Source organism: Canis lupus, chromosome 13, assembly GCF_003254725.2.
Source record: "Canis lupus dingo isolate Sandy chromosome 13, ASM325472v2, whole genome shotgun sequence".
Classification (NCBI taxonomy): Eukaryota; Metazoa; Chordata; class Mammalia; order Carnivora; family Canidae; genus Canis; species Canis lupus.
In genome coordinates this window covers 46,601,522-46,620,300 of record NC_064255.1, presented here as the reverse complement: position 1 = coordinate 46,620,300, position 18,779 = coordinate 46,601,522, and the positions used below count along the sequence as shown (strand labels likewise).

Sequence of the window (18,779 nt, the reverse complement as noted above, 5' to 3'; positions counted from 1 at the left end):
AGAAAATGGAATTAAAAGGGAATTAAATTACACCAGATGCTTTCAAAGCTTATGAGGTTTGAGGTGGGGATCTTTAAGAATAGCTTACTGAAGTAGACCGATCCACAGTAAAAGAATTTCAGTTCTACAGATGTAAATATTCTACAGATGTTTCTGGCACTTGCAGAGAACGGGTCTTTTTTTCAGATTCTTCCTAGGATGCCAGCAATTCTGACTGTGGTCATGAAACTTTGAGACCACATGCAAGGAGTGATTAGTCTTTCTACCCTCTCAGAGAACCCGCCCATACAATGTGAAGACCGTAAGTCGTAAGAGGCCACAGGTTCTCTGGGGTGTCACACATAGGATCCAGAAACAGGTGAGGCTACTATAATATTGCTAACTGGGCAAACTCGGACAAGTACTTTTTAACAACTTGGAGCCTGTAGACGAGAAGAAACAAGCCCGTGCCCTCCTTGCAACTGCACCTGTGCCACTCCTCCATTAGGCAATTTCCACCTCTGATTGTTTAACCATTGGTCTTAAACTCTGCTTATTCTTTGTGAGTTTCTGAAAATAGAGCCTTCACATCCTTGACACTGACTTGTGTATTAGCAGTGTTTAATAAATTTGTTGGATAAGCAAGTGAAAGAATGGAGGGGTGAATAATGAATGTCTAGATTGTAGTATTACTGTAGCACTTCAATGGGATAAAATCATCTCCCTCTCTGAAGTCCACAGGCCTAAAGTGCTGGCAGAAGGAAATAGAACCTCAAGATTTAACTTGTCGTGAGTTTCTCCATTCCCTCCTCCTCCCTTTGTCTTGTATTCATCTTTAGTTCTCTATTCTTTTTTTTTTTTTAGATTTTATTTATTTATTTGAGAGAGAGACAGAGATAGCAACAGAGAGCACAAGCAGGGAGGAGAGAGAGAAGCAGATTCCCCACTGAGCAGGGAGCCTGACGCAGGACTCGATCCCAGGGCCCTGAGATCATGAGCTGAGCTGAAGGCAGACATTTAACCGACTGAGCCACCCAGGCACCCCTTTTAGTTCTTTTAACTAATATTTATCACAGGCATTGGGCTAAGTTCCTTCCTGACACTGGGCTGAGTCCTAAGGGCCTATGAAAAGCTGTATTCCCTACCTGGCTATCTAGAGACGAGACGGTCTTTTAAAAATGGCAATCCGTGAAATACGGCTATATAGTAGAGTGTGTGGCAAGCTCGAGGGAGGCACAGACCTCGGGGAGGTCACTGAAGGTTCTGTGAAGGAGATGACATCGGAGCTGAGCCCTGCAGGGGGAGGAGGAGTCTCCCAGGCCAAGGGAGGAGTCGTACCTGAGTCTCACGTCTGCCTGCCACCCAGTGGGCGTGTTGGACAGGTTACATTACCTCCCAGAGACTCCGTTTCTTCATCTGTTAAGTAGAGTTAGTTCCTGGGATTTCTGCCAGGATTCTGTAAAAGAACACAGAAAATGTGCATACTGTTGATCTGGGCAATGGTACATGAACAATAAATGTTAGGGTAAGAGCCTGGAAGCGAGAGATACTAATTATTTATGGGAACCACAAACAGGTTTTGGGGGGTATCTAAGGAGAACTGTTCTCCATCTACATTTGGGATAATTTGAGCAAAGTCCCAAAGTGTAATTATGGAGGCAAAAAGATCACCTTTTACATGGGAATGGTAAAATTGAGGAACAGTACCTGGAACAAGGGAAAAAAGAGCTTGAGGACACTGGGACCAGGCAGACGTGTGAGCAGCAGTTTCTCAATCAGAAGCCTGCCCAGAAAAGACCCAGAGCTTGGCACAGCACAGGAAATGTCTGGCTCACTCCCAGGACAGGAAAGAAAGGAGCAAAACCAGGCTGGCCTCCTTGTTCTTTCCCATTTTCCCAGTCAGGGACTCCCAGAGGCAGAGTGAGCCAAGGGTGGAGCCGGTCAGGGTTCACTTTGGAAACCACTTTCGCATGGAAACGGGGGTGTGTAGCAGTGCTCCTCTCTGACACAGAGTTACCTCAGGTCTGGTGCACGGTGTTCTGTGGATGGGGAAGAAATGATATAACTGAGTTTTGATAGGCAGGCAGGGCCCAGATCATGAAAAGCCTAGGGTGCCAGGTGAGGAAAATGAACTGAGGGTGGGGTGAGCCTCAAGAGGGAAGGAAGAAGTGGTACAGGAATGCCACGGAGAGTAACGAGTACAGCAGGCACTGCAGGACATCCCTAAAATAGGGGCACCAGTCTTCAGGCTTATGGGAAGAGAGAAGGCTAGTGCCACAGTCCCACCAGGTCACTAGGAAGTGGAAGATGCTGGCCAGGATGTGCAATCTGGGCCAGATAAGCTTGAAGTGAAAACAGTATGGGAAAGATATTCTTGGGTGACCTCCAGGAACCAGGGGACATAATCAATGCAGAGAAGAAGACAAAGTGTGAGTAAGGGAGTGAAGAACCTGAATGGTGGTGAATACAGCAGAGAATGGCATTTCTCAGATTTTTTGAGATGGAAGATTGGGAAGTCATAAGAAGATCCAAGAGGTGGCCGTAAGAAGCAACAGCTCAAGAGGAGCAGAGGTAAATGTCCTCAGAGTTGAGGAGGCCAAGGATGCTTGAGGGGTCATCCACAAGGACATGGAAGCCCTTAGAATGAGGCCAAAGTTAACAAGATGAAGAGATATCTTCTATCGATGATACGTGGCCCTGGGTCATCATTACCGCTGCATATAAAGGAACCAATAAAGAACTGGTTCAGTGGATCACCAAAGAATGGACTGATCCACCTGGTTTATGCAGGAGTGGAGTCATATTAACATATTTACAGCTGTGGAATATAGGCCTTGTGAAAATTTTAGGGACCGCCAACAATGAAGTCCGTGTGTGTGTGTGTGTGTGTGTGCGCGTGCTAAAGAAGAGCATGCTGGCCACAAATATGTGCCACGTTCACAAAATAGGTGCCAAGTCCAATAACTAATGTCCTCCCTCCCCACCCCACCCCCAACCCCCCAAGTAGCACACAAAGCAGAGAAGTGTCTGCCCCTAAACCGTAGATCCGTAGAGCGTCCTAGAAGTTCATCTGCACAGCAGGCAATGCGCAGGCCCTGAGGTTGTGAGAGAACCAGAATCTCTTCCACATACACGGACCAGACGGCATTTATCACATCAGCTGATCGTCGTGATTATTACTATTATTTTCCATAATTGCCCTTGTGGGATCTGCTTATTTGCATCATGCTCAGCACTTGTAATTAGCCAATGAAAGATCAGGGGCTAAGCTCGTTAAAAAAAAAAAAAAAAAAAAAACCTGAGGCCAATATGATGGAATGTATACAGTAATTTCATCTCATAATGCTGAGTACTTTCAGCCAAAGAGGCTTTTTCTCGAGATGTGTTTATTAAAATCACATGGAATGTTTAGTTGTGGCCTTTAGTCATCCTAGACAACTCTACAAATATGCCATAAAAAAAAAAAAGGAAGCAAACAGGGGCTAAGTAATTCTGACGAGCCATGAGGCATGGTCTTAGCCGTAGGTTCACTGCAGGAGGAGGCCTTGAGCATGCCAACCTTCATTGTGTTGATCTAGAAGGAAAGAGCTTTGAAAACAGACCTCCTTTCTCCCCTTAGATTTCCCTGTCAGGATACATAAAAGAATAAAAACTAATCAAAAAGCCCAAGTGAGCTGGCTGGTTAACCGGGACAGGCCCAACCTTGAGTTCAGAGAGAGTTCTAATGGGATCCACCTGTCCCTCCAGACAACCATGTTTACGGGATGTGAGGACCGTCAAGGAGGCCTGCCTCTGAAGAGAAGGATGATTATAAGGTCCCCGAAATGGCATCTCCTGGAAGTTTAGCTCCACACTGAAAACATGGTCACTCTTTAGGTTTTCTGGATAAGTCTACTCTTATTTACAGTTGTTGTTATTGACTTTACAGTTGTTCTCTGTACTGAAGAGTCTATTTTTCGCTGTATTCAACCTTTCTTAAAATGTCACTCTTAATAAGTTACTCTGTGCCCAAGATGCTGAATGTCTTCCTTCCTTCCTTTTTTTTTTTTTTTTTTTGGTCCCAATTAAAAAAGCTGTTTGTCCATCATAAGTGTAGTAGCCAGAATCACCGTGAAGACCTGAAGCAGTCAGCCCTTGAAGGTCTTTGTAATCTGGTCCCCCCCTTAGCCATCCAAATGTAGCATGCAGTGGATCCTCTTCCCCCTGCCTCCCCCAGCTCTCCCCACCACACCTTCCTCCCCAGCACACACAGGCTGGTATCATCCCTGCCTCCGTCTATGCTGCCACCCCGTTCAGAACTATGTGCCCTTCTCATCGTCTCGCCAATCTTCCAAGGTCCCACACATTCTCCGTGAAGTCCTCCCTGATGGCACCAGCCAACACTACTCTTTTCCTTTCCTGATTATCCCTCCATCTTCTGTGAAGCGAGGCATAGAAATTACACTGTCTTTGGACTTCCATCTTCAAGATTCTGAGGTTACCTCTGAGCTACAGGGTGCCATGGCCTTTCAGCAAGGACTAATGGTTCCCCTGTATGGTATGGGGGGAAATAATGAAACAATGTGCATTTAGTAGTTGCCACCCCGGCCTCAACCAGCCATCATGGCAGTGGTTTGTCCTGGAACTTAATTTCACGTTGTCTCATATTATCCAATTGTATGTAGTTCCTTGTTCTTACGGCTGTCCTGATAAGATTTTCAGATTTTAAGGGGATGGACTATTGAAGTTATAAAGAGAAATAACCATAAAAGATGTCATTGAGACTTACAACTGATCATTCTGAAGGGGCCCCTCAGGTTGATCTTCCATTCTTGGACTTGGTTTGACAGGCTTCAAAAAGATGATTTCAAGTGACACGTTCAGGGTGTGTTTTCTCATAACTATGGGCACAAACATGCCTCTGGGTATATGTCCTAGACTTATGTGGTCTACGTATAAACCAGATTAATAATTCATTTGCAACGGAAGACACTTCTCCCAGAAACTACACCCCCTCTGGGCTACTTCCACTAGATACCTCCTTCTGAGTAGAGGGTGGGTAAGAAGCTTCGTTAGTATCCAAGAAGCTAGTTACCTGGTGAGAATGAAATCAGAAACTCTCCTCCCCTTCCTTCCACTGGTTAAAACTGCTCTGGGCCTGTTATTCGCTGGCTGGGCTGCCCTTAAGTAAGTTCTCAGCCTTTCTATGCCTTGGTTTCCCCAGTTTTCAATGCAAACAGTACCTAACTTATAGGGCTGTTGTAAAAAGTACTTAGAACAGTAAGTGGTGCTTGCTAAGCACTTATTTGATGTCAGCTTTTTATTTTATTAGTTCTATCTTTTCCTCAATACTTTAGAAATATCATTTCCTTAATAATGCAATGGAATACATTATTAAGCTCTTACTCCAATAGCCCTAATGGGATAATGAAGTCCCTATTGTTTTTATTTGACCTTTAGAGATTATTCTAAATCCAGGAGTACCAAGATCTATCTCACTCAGGATGGCTGATTGTGTGAAATACATCTAGTTTTTTCTCTTCCTCTTCATTTATACCCCACACCAGAGAGTGAGCTCCACTCCTGCTTCAACTCTTGTCCTTCCTTTTTATTCATCAGGTCATATATGCGGATGGCTGAGCATATATGAATACAGCGAGTGAAGCCCCACAGCCTGGAAGCCTTTGGATAAAGCTTTATGCATCGTCACTTCCTATAAATTCTTCCTCCCCAACTCCCCCCACTCCCTCCAAAAAAAAAAACCCAAACAAAAAATCTGTGACTCCAGTCTCACAGGACAGACTTGGTGGCCCTAGAAAAAGGTGAGGCATGATTGACACGCAGGGAGGGCAGGCGGCCTCCAGACTGCTGGGAGGCTGGGCCTTCTAGATGATTCATCCGCTTGGTGGCTCGCCCTGCCCTTCTCAGGGCCCAGGGGACACCCTCCCCAGGTGAAGGAGAAGCCTTTGCTTTGCTGATGTTTCTCAGCTCAGTATAAGCTGGTGGATAGTACTTTTCCCAAATGACCCGCACGGAAAAAGGTTTACCTCTTCCTCTTGTTGTTAAGGAGAAGCCACCCCTGCCTTAGTTTCTGTTGCATAAAAATGTGAATGGGGGTGTTGAGTGGTTTGGTGTTGTGTGTGTGTGTGTGTTTTTAAGCTTTTCATTGTCTTCACCCAGTTCCAGGTGGGGATGGTGGCAGGAAACAGCCTGGGACTGGGACTCTGGGGTTGAGGAGCCAGCTCTCCTCCTGGTGAGGTATCCAGAGCCCGCCCTGCACCCTGGGCCCTCGACTAGAATTTCTCCTTCTTCCCTCCCTGGTCGTTTTACAAGGTATCGGATGACTGGCTGCACCCAAAGTTGAGGCCAAGAGAACAGAATCAGGACCTCCTTCCTTGCCTCTTCCACCCGTCCCCCAGCCAGGAGGCCAACCTACCCACCCAGGGACCCACCAACAACGCTGCAGCAGCATAAGGAGTGACCATGTGGCACAGTAGCAGGAGAAGAGGGGCACAGACTAGGGCGCCAGGGTGGGGAATAGGAGTCCCGGTATTATTTTTTTATCTTTGAGGGAAAAAAAATGTCTCTCTGGGCAAGCAGGCCATCTCCTGGGACAGAGAACCCCCCATTTCCCCAGGTAGCACCTTCCAGAGAATTAATAAATTATTGGGAGGTGCTGGACGGGGACCACAGAACTACGCAACGTGTAACTACAAGAAGGGAGTTGTTTACAATCCTCTGGAAGATGCCAAAGGGTTTAAACAGTTGGTCATAATTGTTCCCAGCTGGTGCGGTGCTGCTGGCGGGGCTGAGCTGTAGCGTTACTGTCGTTTCCTTCTGGAAGAGCTGAGGCAACACCGTGACTTGCCCAGGGTCACACACCACGCGTGGGACAGAAATAATTCTGACTCCTTCTTCCTGGCTGTAGCCAGCAGACAAAGCCACCTTATTACTGTACTAGCATTCGAATCTGAATCATTTAAATGGCTCCTAATTGCAGGCCTAGAGTCAACTGTCAACACCATGTGACTAACTGCCAGGCGAGCCGCCGGAGGAACCACCGAAGTTTTACAGACCCCTGGATATGGAATTAAAATGCTGTCCTCCCACTGGGGGGGGGGGGTGTAGGAAAAAAGTATTTGAAAAATCGACCTTGGGGATCCCTGGGTGGCTCAGTGGTTTAGCACCTGCCTTTGGCCCAGGGCGTGATCCTGGAGACCCGGGATCGAGTCCCATGTTGGGCTCCCTGCATGGAGCCTGCTTCTCCCTCTGCCTGTGTCTCCGCCTCTCTCTCTCTCTAAATGAATAAATGAATAAAATCTTTAAAAAAAAAAAAAACTCTTTAAAAAAAAAAAGAAAACTCGACCTTGAAACTGCCCACAAGGGACACCGGGATGGCTCAGTGGTTGAGTGTCTGCCTTTGGCTCAGGTCCTGGGTTCGAGTCCCGCACTAGGTCCTGCAAGGGGCCTGCTTCTCCCTCTGCCTGTGTCTCTGCTTCTCTCTGTGTCTCTCACGGATAAATAAATACAAATCTTTAAAAAAAAAAAAAAAAAAGAAAAGAAAAGAAACTGCCAACAATACCGTGTTTAGATTTTTTTTTTTTTTTTTTTGGATGAATCTGAAGAGTCGCCTGCAAATTTTTTATATGGGAACAGAGGAGCGCTTGGGATTCAAGCGGATGCATCCAGAAAGGCACTGGAGGGTAACCCTGGGCTCTTTTCCAAGCAGTCAGCCTTCACACCCTTCTTTCTTCCGCCCTCCAGAACACTGCCTCAGTGTTTAAATTTCCCTTTGGACTCCTTTACAGGTAGCTCCTGGGGAGGGGGCTGGAGGGGGGCCCGTGGAAGCCACCGGCTTCCCAATTCAGATCCATCCACGGGGCTGGACGCGTGCTGTGCTCAGGAAAGAAAGTAAATTCCATCCGGCAAATTGCTCTAACTGATTCATTTGTCCGCACACAGCCGGCCACCTACCTGCCCGCAGGTATTCAGGTAAATGACAGGTGGGCGGGACCTCCTGACTCTTTCAATAGCTGAGGTCCCTGCAATGCTTTATCGGTGAGGCCCCTGTGAGGTCACACATTTCCTGCTCTCCAGTGGCCAATGCCCTCCTCCTGCTTGGGCACCTGTGCACCCAGGGTGAGCCTGGTCACTGCTCGGGCGGCCCCAGGAGCCGCGGGACTCACCCACGAGGCCTGGGAACCTCGGGGCTGCCGCTGCCCTGAGAACCCCGGCCACGCACCCGGAAAGGTGAGTTGAAACCCTCCACTCTTCTCTTTTGGCATTTAGACCCCCAGCCCCTGGGGGATCCGCGGGAGGGATCCATTTGGATGGAAAAAAATAAATAAATGGCTTAGTTGCGTGTTTGTCCCACGGGGAGAAGCCCTTTATGAGAAGGAAGAGCAGAGGGATGCCTTTGACATTTTCCTTGCACAGGAAAATTCTCCCGGGCCAGATATTTAATCCTTTTTGTTTCTCTTAATCATTAAACCGGCCTCTGCTTGTCTGGGAAGTTGATCTGATTTTTTTTTTTTTTTAACCCTGCAGTGGAGTGCAGTGGAGACTTTGTCAAAAACTGAACGCCAAGGTTCAGACCTGTTCGGCCCGTTTAATGGGGGTTGGGAGGCCTGCGCCGAATGAATGCAGAGTTGTCTTATTTTTGCTGCATTTGCCTTGTTTGGCCTCACTTTTCTGCGTTCGTCTCACAAGAGGCAATTGCCATCTGAACTTCTGAGATGACCTTACGCCTCCCGCCCCCGAGACGGCGGCCCCCAGACAGGTAACTTCTGTGGGCCTCCTGGCAGCCCTCCCCCCTTTCTTCTCCCCCAAAAAACACCCAAAATCTACTGTTTTCTTTGTTCTTTGTCAACTACTTTGGCGTCTGGATTAGAACTGTTTACATCCAGACCTGGACTGGCTGCCTGCTGACCTTTGGTTAATGGAAAGATTTTCTCCTCTGAGCTTCCAAGAATGGATAGAACTTCAGGTCTGCTTTGTTTTTGTTTTTGTTTTTGTTTTAACTCTTCCCCTTTCTTCTCTCTTGATAGCAAGTATACCGAGGAGATGGCTCTGCCAGGACCTGACTTTTTTGTTGCTGTTAAGTAATTTTAGCTCTAGGATCCATTTTCGTTTTCTTAATTCTGATCACTCGGTCTGTACTTCTGTTCTTGACAGCCCGAGAGCCACTCTCTACACCCAAGCGCTGTCCTTAGAGAAGGGAAAATTAATCCAGTCTCCTGCTGGAGGAAAAAAAAAAATGAGTCGTTTCCCTCTCAACGCCCCCCCCCCCCCAAAAAAAAAGTGGAGGGAGAAATCAACCTGCTAGAGGGCATTTCCTTCTGGATTCCTTCTTCAGCTACTTTTTGGAGGATTTCAGTTCACAAATACCTTTGCAGAGGAACAGCCTGTTGGGAGTTCTGCTCATACTCATCCACCCAGAAATTCAGAGTGCGTGTCCACTCTGTGGAAGTCAACATTGAAACAAGCTTAGAAAGGTTTGGTCTCCGACCAGTTGCTTTTCACCACCGCTGGGAATCCGCCCCGGCCTTGTGGCCAGTCTCTCTCTCACACCTTGGAGGCCTGAATTGTTCTGTTCACTGACCTTTGTCTGTTCTTTTCCCCTGAGTGGTGTGTTTGGATGGTGGCTACTGGGTTGTCCCTTGCTGGTCTTCTCACTTGATTCAGAGCTTTGTCAGCAGAAGAAAGCAAAAGATCTCTTTGATCCTGAATCTTCTGGAGGGACATGTGTCGTTCAAGTCACAGATCTCTCCCCAGGATGCCCTCCCTGTGGATCCCCGTGGTCTGTTAGCTTTTTGCACAGCAGGGAGGTTATGATTGAATACATCGTTTCATCCCTGTAGGTCAGGGTCCGTTGGCCACTAAGAGGAACAAAGCTGTGGCTGCTATGCCCCCAGATCTAAGAGAAGAAAGAAATGACAGAGGCTGGAATGCAGAGTCAGGTTCTGTAGAATGTAGTTGGTCTCTTGGATAATTTACACCCAAGCCTTATCTGAAGAAGTGAAAGACCCACAGTGGTTCCCTGCCTAGAGTAACTTCATCTCTTGGTTCAACTTCATCTCTTGCAATAAGTAGGGCCCCATTGGAAAATATACGATGTCTTCCATTTACATTCTCGAACAAGTGACTCAACTTCTCAGACCCTCTGTTTCTTCATCAGGAAAAGGGGAGGCAATCCCAATAATACGCACTGGTCGTGAGAAGTAAACGAGGGAATGTGGAGAGGGTGTCTATTGGGTGCCAAATAGAGGCAAAGTCCATTCTTGAAGGATTTTCCTGAGTCCTTGGCAGAGATAGTCTGACCCTACCAAGATAAAAGATCTTCTGTGGTTGCCGTCATTCGGAACCCTGATAGTCTTTGCTATGGTTATTAATTGTGCATAATTAACTCCACTGTTAACCGTTCAGAGAAAGAAAACAGTTCAGGAGACAGGAAAACGCTTAGACTATGCACACAAGCCAGGCGGATTGGTCTGTGCCAGCTTCCAGACCTGCTCAGGAGCAGCTGGCCACTGCTCTGCCTCCTGCCCTTCCCGCCTCAGAGCTCTCATTCCATGACAGACCCACCAAACGTGGTCCTCCACGGGCCTGCAGTGGGGAGAAAAGTCCTGTGGTCGTTTGCTGTAATCTAACTTAGCAGGCAGCCCTTTCTGCTTGCAACTGTGCTCTCTCCAGGGCAGACTGGGTGCTTGGTTTCCTCTAATCTTGCAGATAAACACCCTTTGCCGCAGCCTGGTGAGTTGTAGTGCCAAGTCACCCAGAGGAGGAGGCTGGGGAGGAGTGGTGACTGGTTTAGAGGCTGCACTGCACTGAGGAAGGGGGCTTGTGTCTCTCTTGGATATGATTGCCTCACTAATGGAGTATCCTGCGCCCTTGGATGACCTTGAGTCATTGCATAAGAGCAGCAGAAGTCCTCCCAGGCATCTCTAAGTCTCCTGTCCTGAAAAGCTAAGGCAAGTTTCCATCATTCATGAGCAGATTGAGGGCAGAGGTTCATAACCTCCACCCTGGCGTGCTTAGGGGAACCTGGGGAAGGACTCCAGCCTCGCTGCCTATCAGTTTCCTTGCTTACCTTTCCCCAAAAATGGGATGCTACAAGGGTATACAGCACCAGCCTGGGTCCTACAGCAGGAGCTAGGTGGGCTGCAGACCTAGGTGAGTGAGTCAGGCTGGCAGGGGAGCAGACAATGCCTCACTAGGAAATAGGGGTCTTGTTTCATTCTTCGTGGAACAGTGCTACTGCTTTAGAATAGTGGCTTGGCCTCTGGCATCTGACTGCCTGGGTTCAAAAGTCAGCTCCCCCTTATACTAGCAGGGTGACCTGTGGAGGTGATTTAGCCCCGCTTTACCTCCGCTGTAAAACAGGCCTTTGTTATGAGGATGAAATGAGTGAAATGTGTAAAGTGCTTAGAAGACTGCCTGGCACAACGTGAGCTTTTGCTAGTATTATTTTTATAAAGGGAGGTAGAGTGAGACCTATCTGGGTTCAAGACCCAGTTCCACCATGTAATTATCAGGCTAAATAAGTCCCAAAGTGCTCTTTGTCTCATGTGGCATCACTGGAAAATGGAATATTTCCCAAACCCAGTGCTGAAATAGTTTCATGTAGATTCAATATAAATGGTTTCATTGGATTCGATATAGTAGGTGCTCGATGAGTGGAAACTCTTGTTAGATTAGTACATACGGGCATCCTTGGCTTGATTGCATTTTGCGAATACTGCGTTTTTTACAAATTGAAGGATTGTGGCAAGCCTGCCTCCAGGATGTCTATCGATGCCATTTTTCCCACAGCATGGGTTCCTCTCGTATCCCTTTGTCACATTTGGGTGATTCTCATAATATTTTAAACTTTTCATTACCATTGTATTTGTCATGGTGATCTGTGCTCTGTGATTACAACTCCCTGAAATCTCAGAAGATGGTTAGCATTTTTTTCAGCAAAAAAAGTATTTTTCAATTAAAGTATATGCATTACTTTTTTAGACGTAATGCTATTGCACACTTCATAGATTACGGTAGAGTGTAAACATAACTTTTATACACATTGGGAAACCAAAAAATTCATTTGACTCGCTTTATTATGATATTTGCTTTATTGCAAAAAATTCATTTGACTCACTTTATTGTATTTGCCTTATTGTGATCTTTGCTTTGTTGCAATGCTCGCTTTGTTGTGGTGGTCTGGAACTGAGCCCGAACTGTCCCCGAGGCGTGCCTGTGTAGGAAGCAATTATCACATTGGTTGAAGTTAGACTTCTTAGGCCAAGCTGCAGTTTGGACATAATAACGATGGAGCAAGTAGTTAAGTTGAAGGCCGAAGACTCTTTGAGAAAAACAGATTTCCCAAAAGGCTCCCGAAGGGTTAGAAAGAAAAGCTGTGAACAAAGATGATCTTGCTTCTCTTGGAGCCCCAGGGTAGGGTAGCTGCCAGTCGAAATGCCTGGTCTTTTACATAAACTGGATTCTCCTACAGCAGGGATTCCTAGTGTCCTGGCTTCCAGTGTCTCCCTTTAGGACGTGAATTCCTCACTCGGAGTGGAGAAAATAGGGTCTTCTGGGATTCTGACTACTTGAAAGGCCATTCTGTAAGATGCCGCCAAGAGAGGCATACAAGGGAGGCTCTGAAATGTGTCCTCCTCATCGCCTCACTACTCATGGACCTCTGGGTGGTGACACATAACTATTCCTGCTATTTATGTGCTGGCATAGCAGAGACTCACTTTTATGTGGGTGGCACATTTATGGTCCTCTGACACTACCTCCAAACTATCAAGGGCTTTTCAAAACTATTTGGAAGGAAGACTACATCTCTCTTCCTGGGTTAATGGGATTTAGCCACCTTGGATCCCCAAAGAATAAGGGTTAATGTGAAAACCATACAAGTTGTTAAGTATAAAAACTGCACTTAGCTGAAATCAGAAACAGAGACCGTCAGTTGCCTCCTGTAAACCTCATACACTCACCATTTCGTCTTCTCTCATTTTGTTCTAAGTGAACACAGACACCACAGTGACCTATTGCTTAGTTGCAGGGAGATGCATCTCAGGTCAATGTAAGAAAGAACTTTCTAAGAATCAAGGCTGTCCAAAAATCCTGTAGGTTGCCTTTTGAGGTACTGAGTTCCCTGTCATTGAAGGCGATTGCTTTCTTGGGTATATTTGGTATATTTATATGTGCCCAGTCTGTATTGCTAAATGCATGAGTGAATGCCAAAGGGAATTCGTGTTTCTTTAGCAACACATGTGTTTATCTGTGAAATGAAGGTTATCATTGGTCTCATAGCAGTATTAGAATGATTAAATGAGAAAAAACATATAAAGTACTTAGCACACTATCTTTCACCTGATGAACTTTTCAGTAAATAGTCAGTCATTATGTTTTATTTTTTCCTATATTCTAAAAAGGAGGAGGAAGAGGAGATTTCTGGCTCAGGCAGGGAGTAGACAAGATGACCTCCAAATTTGAGATTCACAGTTTTTAATGATAATCTCTTCGTTCCTGTTCTTTTCAGCCCTACCCTTCTTCTACTGTCCTTCTAAAAGAGCTTCTTCCCCTTGCTGTTGGAGCCATGCTCTTTGATGTGATAGATTCACTGGTACAGTAGTATGTGTACTGAACATGGCAGTAGGTTCTGTCCCAATTAACCAGGGCATTGTTTTCTTTCTTTCTTCTTCCTTCTTCTTTTTTTTTTTTTTTTTTTTTTTTTTTTTTACATCACTCATTTGTGCCTTGGAATGTGTGGATTTAAATTCCACCATTATTTTCCAGTGACTCTTATTTGCTCCTTATGTTTGATGCATTTGTCACGGGCACGCAAAAGACTTCACCGACAATAGAGTTGAAACTCTCCAGGAATTTTCTTTAATAGCCTCTTGGCACAGTCCATGGCAAGAACACATGCATGATGGTGAGGTGTCAACATGTCATGGCTATCTGTGAGATGATTTGCATAACTTGCTTATGACTGCTTTTGTCAGTCACGTGGCCTTTTTTGAATAGAGCGCTGCATGCTTAGGCTCCTGAGTACTCAAATTAATATATGAGTCACCCGGTGTTTTCAAACTCTTCATTAAGTATCATTGTTATATGTGTATTAAGTGTTCTACAAAACACACACACTCAGCTAGTCTATCTGTAGTCTTTCCTGTCCAGGGGCCCTAGCAAATTTGGCTTAACAATCATCACTGAAGATATTTGTATTCTATTTTTTTAATTTTTATTTATTTATTCATGAGAGACACACGGAGAAAAAGAGGCAGAGATACAGGCAGAGGGAGAAGCAGGCTCCATGCAGGGAGCCCAAAGTGGGACTTGATCCCAGGTCTCCAGGATCGCCCTGGGCTGAAGGCGGCACTAATCTGCTGAGCCACCCAGGCTGCCCAGATATTTGTATTCTAACTTAGCAATGGATTAAGAGAAAATTACAACATTTCTAAACGAGGGCAGAACTACCATCCTTAAGAATGGAGCAGTCTCAGTGGCTGCCATCCCAACATATTTTCCATATCCCTAAGCTATGTAGCTATGTAGTGTTCATGTGGATCACTGAGGATGTTTACCCCATTCCTAGGGGAATGCCCCTGGAAATACATAGCCTTCTGTGCTCGTTTTCTAAGGCTGCTGTGACAAATCACCATAAACTTGGTGGCTTAAAACAACAAAATTTATCCTGTCACATTTCTGGAGGCTAGAAGTTTAAAATCAAGGTGTTGGTAGGATCTTGCTTCCTCAGAAGACTCCAGGAGAGAATCCTTCCTTGCCTCTTCCAGCTTCTGGTACCTGCAGGCATTCCTAGGCCTGTGGCTACCGAACTCCAACCTCTGCTTCGGTCTTCCTGTCACCTTCTCCTATGGGTGTGTGTTCTCTTCTTCTGTGTCTTATGAAGACACTTGTCATGGGGATTTAAGGTAAATTAGATAATCCGGGATAGTCTCATGTCAAGATCCTTAACTCAATTACATCTTCAAAGACCTTTTTTTTCTAATAAGGTCACATTAACAGGTTCTGGGGATTAGAATGGGACAAGATATTTAGGAGGAGGGGGTCAACATTCTAAACACTACACCCCACAACAAAATTTATTGGCACTCGTATACACAAGCTTCTCTCACCACTTATAGAGTGATTTCTTGTCCACATGGAGGCTGAAATATGTTCAAAAAAAGATAAAGAGAATTAGATTTGGCAGCCTTCACCACTACCATTATTTATTTCTATGTTCAAAACACAAGAGTGTTTTATGATCTAAAAACCTATTAATTTTTTTCAGTCAATAGTGTGATGTGTCTACAAAAGCCAATTAGTAAAGGCCACCTTATATTGTTTGAAAAGACCAGTAGTATCTTGGTTAGGGAAGCAACCACTCTACTGAACCATCAAACCACAACGAGATAAGGGTCCACTTCCAGGTGCCATGTTTGCAAAGGGAACTTAACAAACCAGAGAGCATCCTGGGTGGATGTTTTATCACCACCTTGACTACTGAGGAAGACAGCTAGAAGAACCGGAGACAAAAAGAAAGACAAGAGAGAAACCACCAATTTTCTCTTTAATTTGGGGGAGCCGCCATGTTTTGAGGGAGTGAATGTGAACTACATGACACTGAAAGGACAAAATAACCAAAGGAAAGCATTTAGCTGTTGGAAAACTGATGAGCTCCCTCCCTCCCCATCATTGCAGGTATTTCAAGTGGAAGCTGATAGGCCAATCCCATAAAAGGATTCCTACACTTGGGGAGAATCTAACATTCTTACCCAACTCAAAATCCTCTGATTTCTTAATAAATAATTTTAAAATCTCAAATATAGATCATCATGTGACCAAATACTAGTATGTGTATTTCTCTTCTTTGGGGGATTTGCTCAGGTTCTTACCCTACCTTAATTTCTTCCCACGTGTCCAAATACCATTGATCTTTGATGATCTACCCTGAGACCCAACTATTCCATGAGCTTTTCTGACCATTTTGGGTCACATGATACTGTTCTCTTAACTCTTTTCCTCCAAAACTTGTCCCTGGCTCCTATTTGAATGAGGTAGGGGTAGGCCGATCATACTCCTTGCCATATTCGTTGTGTATTTTTTTGCAGTGCTTTATTTTTTTTCCTATATGTAAGCTCCATTTTCTCTAATTAGACTTGAACTCACAGAAGATAAAATTGAATTCCCTATGGGAGCTCCCACAGAATTTAAGACAAAGACCAAGCATGCAATAAATAGGTATCAATGAACATATATAGAATTGAAACACAGCAGAAACAATGCCAAGACTTCAAATATCTTCCTTCACCTTGTCTTTCACTCTATAACACTTTGTTCTCTGTTAAAAAAAAAAAAATCATTTCCTGCATATTTTTTTCAGCCCTGGGTGGAAAAGCCTGCTTTTCCATGCTTCTCCTCTGGCACTAGCTCTTCCCAAGATCCTATGGAAATTATTTGCATGACCAGAGCCATTGGTCAATGCAAAATACTCTGCCTTCATTTTTGTTGTTGCCAGGGGGTCAACACCATTTCACCATGTTGATAGCCCAAGAGATGGAAGGACATTTTTTTCTGGGACAGAGTCCTTACAAACAAACCCAAGTATGACACCCACGGGAAAGGCAGTAAATCTTTGGTCAAGAGAGGCAAAGCTGCTCTCCAGCTAGCTTGTAAAAGATCTTCCCTGGGCTACTAAAACTTGTATCAGATCTGCTAGCCACTTGGGATTCTTTTCACTTAAGTGCCTCCCTTGTTCTTCCCACTTTACAGCCTATGTTCTCAGTTGTTGGACTCCAGGCATTGTCTCCTTTACGTTCAATTCCCCTTTAATTTCCTGAAGATATTTCGACCTCCTTAAAGACCATTTGTATGTATATTTTTTCTGTCCTTTCTAGTGTAGGCAACATTCACAGATCCAATTAATGAATTGCTTGCTCCCTCTTGGAAATCACTGATTTAGATATTAAGAAGGATCAAAGCTAACCCTGACCTTTGTCTGTAAGCACCTGCCTTCTTTCTGTTCCCTCTCCTTTTCCTCTGCAATGTATATATATGGCACCCCTGCCTCCAAAGCCCTCTCTTCAAACCCTTTTGGCTAAAAGATAATTTTCATCCCATGTGTGATGGTTTTTGTTCAGGCCACAAAAGCACTGAATTCCTCCCTATTACTGATGTGCCTGTAAGCTAAGGAATAGACCACAGAGCATTTGTCCATCTTCCTATGTCCCTTAGGTCACAGTTGATATGTATAAAAATTGATGGCACATAATTGATACCTCCAATTTTCACACAATTTATCTATAATTTAAAACGTAATTACAAATTTACTTCGTTTAATAGAGAAAGAGCTTGCCCTAACTTTGATGATCACTCCCCGCCCCCCACAAAAATCTAATTTAGGGGATCCCTGGGTGGCGCAGCGATTTGGCGCCTGCCTTTGGCCCAGGGCGCAATCCTGGAGACCCAGGATTGAGTCCCACGTCGGGCTCCCGGTGCATGGAGCCTGCTTCTCCCTCTGCCTGTGTCTCTGCCTCTCTCTCTTTATCTCTCTCTGTGACTATCATAAATAAATAAAAAAAAAATTTTTTTTAAATCTAATTTAGGAGTTCCGCCGGGCCAGAGCAGTGGTAAGACAAACTAAGCAACGAGTAATTATTTTGGAAAGAGAAATGAGGTCACCAATGTGAAGAATTTACCAGCACTATTCAATTCGGTTCCCCCATGAGTCTATGTCTGGTCTTCACGGTCCAGGAGACGGTTTACCTGAGTGACTGGGATCTCTGCACTGCGGAGTGGCCTTGATGACCAGTTTGAACTCAATTCTATAACCCTTCTGCCCTAGTAGCTTCATCCAAATTTCAAAGCATCATCAATGACAAAAAACCTCAACCTCAAAAAACCTGAAGCTGAAAGTTCCCTCAGAAATGATCTAGCATAGAGGTTCTTAGGCTTTACGTGTTTATGTAAAACACTGGGGGTGGTGGAAGGGATTAGGAGATTTTGAACAACATTACATAGGTCAGCAGAATTTATGAGGCAACACAGCTACAGTAGGACAGGGCCCCACACTGTTTACATAGTCACGGAGTCCCTGCTGGAGAGAATGTTTGTCACTGAACTGATGTGCTCTCAAAACAGAGCTCTTGCAGGATTCAATTATCTCGTGAGCATTTTGAGGTCTGGCATTAGATTATACTTCCGTCCTTTCATGTGAAGCAAATTCTTACTCTGGCTTATGAGTCCTTTGGTGAGCTGCTCACCTAGTGGTCCCAGAAGACTAGGACACCTCCTCAGACACTTTCCTTTTCCAGCACTTATGCACCTTGTTCTTTCTTTTTCTTTCTTTCTTTCTTTCTTTCTTTCTTTCTTTCTTTCTTTCTTCTTTCTTTCTTTCTTTCTTTCTTTCTTCTTTCTTTCTTTTCTTTCTCTTCCTTCCTTTCTTCTTTCCTTTCTTTCTTTTCTCCTTCCATCCTTCCTTCCTTCCTTCGAGCATCCAGAGCTCCAGGACTTTCACCTCATCTCATTGTTCTTCCACCAGCTGCCCTTGGCCTGTCACTTCTTTAACTTTTTCATTGATTAGTAATGTCAGTGAGTGTTAATAGATGTTGTGCTTTGGATGAAAGAAAAAATGCTCTCTGACTTGCCATTTGTTGAAATGGTTTCCATTTCTCTTTTTCCCTTGTTAGAACAGCAAGGTTTATCAGAATATAGGAATGCTTACAGATGAATGGGAGAGTCCAAAGCCCCAAATACCACTCATTCTTGGGATTGGGTTATACGCTGAGGATTCTAATACTCAACTCTTTAGCCACTGAGGAATT

General features: G+C 44.9%; 1 protein-coding gene across 4 annotated transcripts in view; it reads left to right on the top strand.

The window, feature by feature from the left end:
* Positions 1-18,779, top strand: part of LNX1 (ligand of numb-protein X 1) — a 174,934-nt gene that overhangs the window by 47,720 nt on the left and 108,435 nt on the right. The window contains exon 1 of one of the 4 annotated variants that reach the window (XM_049092956.1): positions 8,014-8,208. The exons of 2 other annotated variants lie outside the window; for them this stretch is intronic. The gene's annotated coding sequence lies outside the window, so the exon portion shown is untranslated. Of the gene's footprint in view, positions 1-8,013; positions 8,209-8,527; positions 8,738-18,779 lie in introns of those variants that run through there. One more of the 4 variants, XM_049092959.1, reaches the window with a different exon arrangement.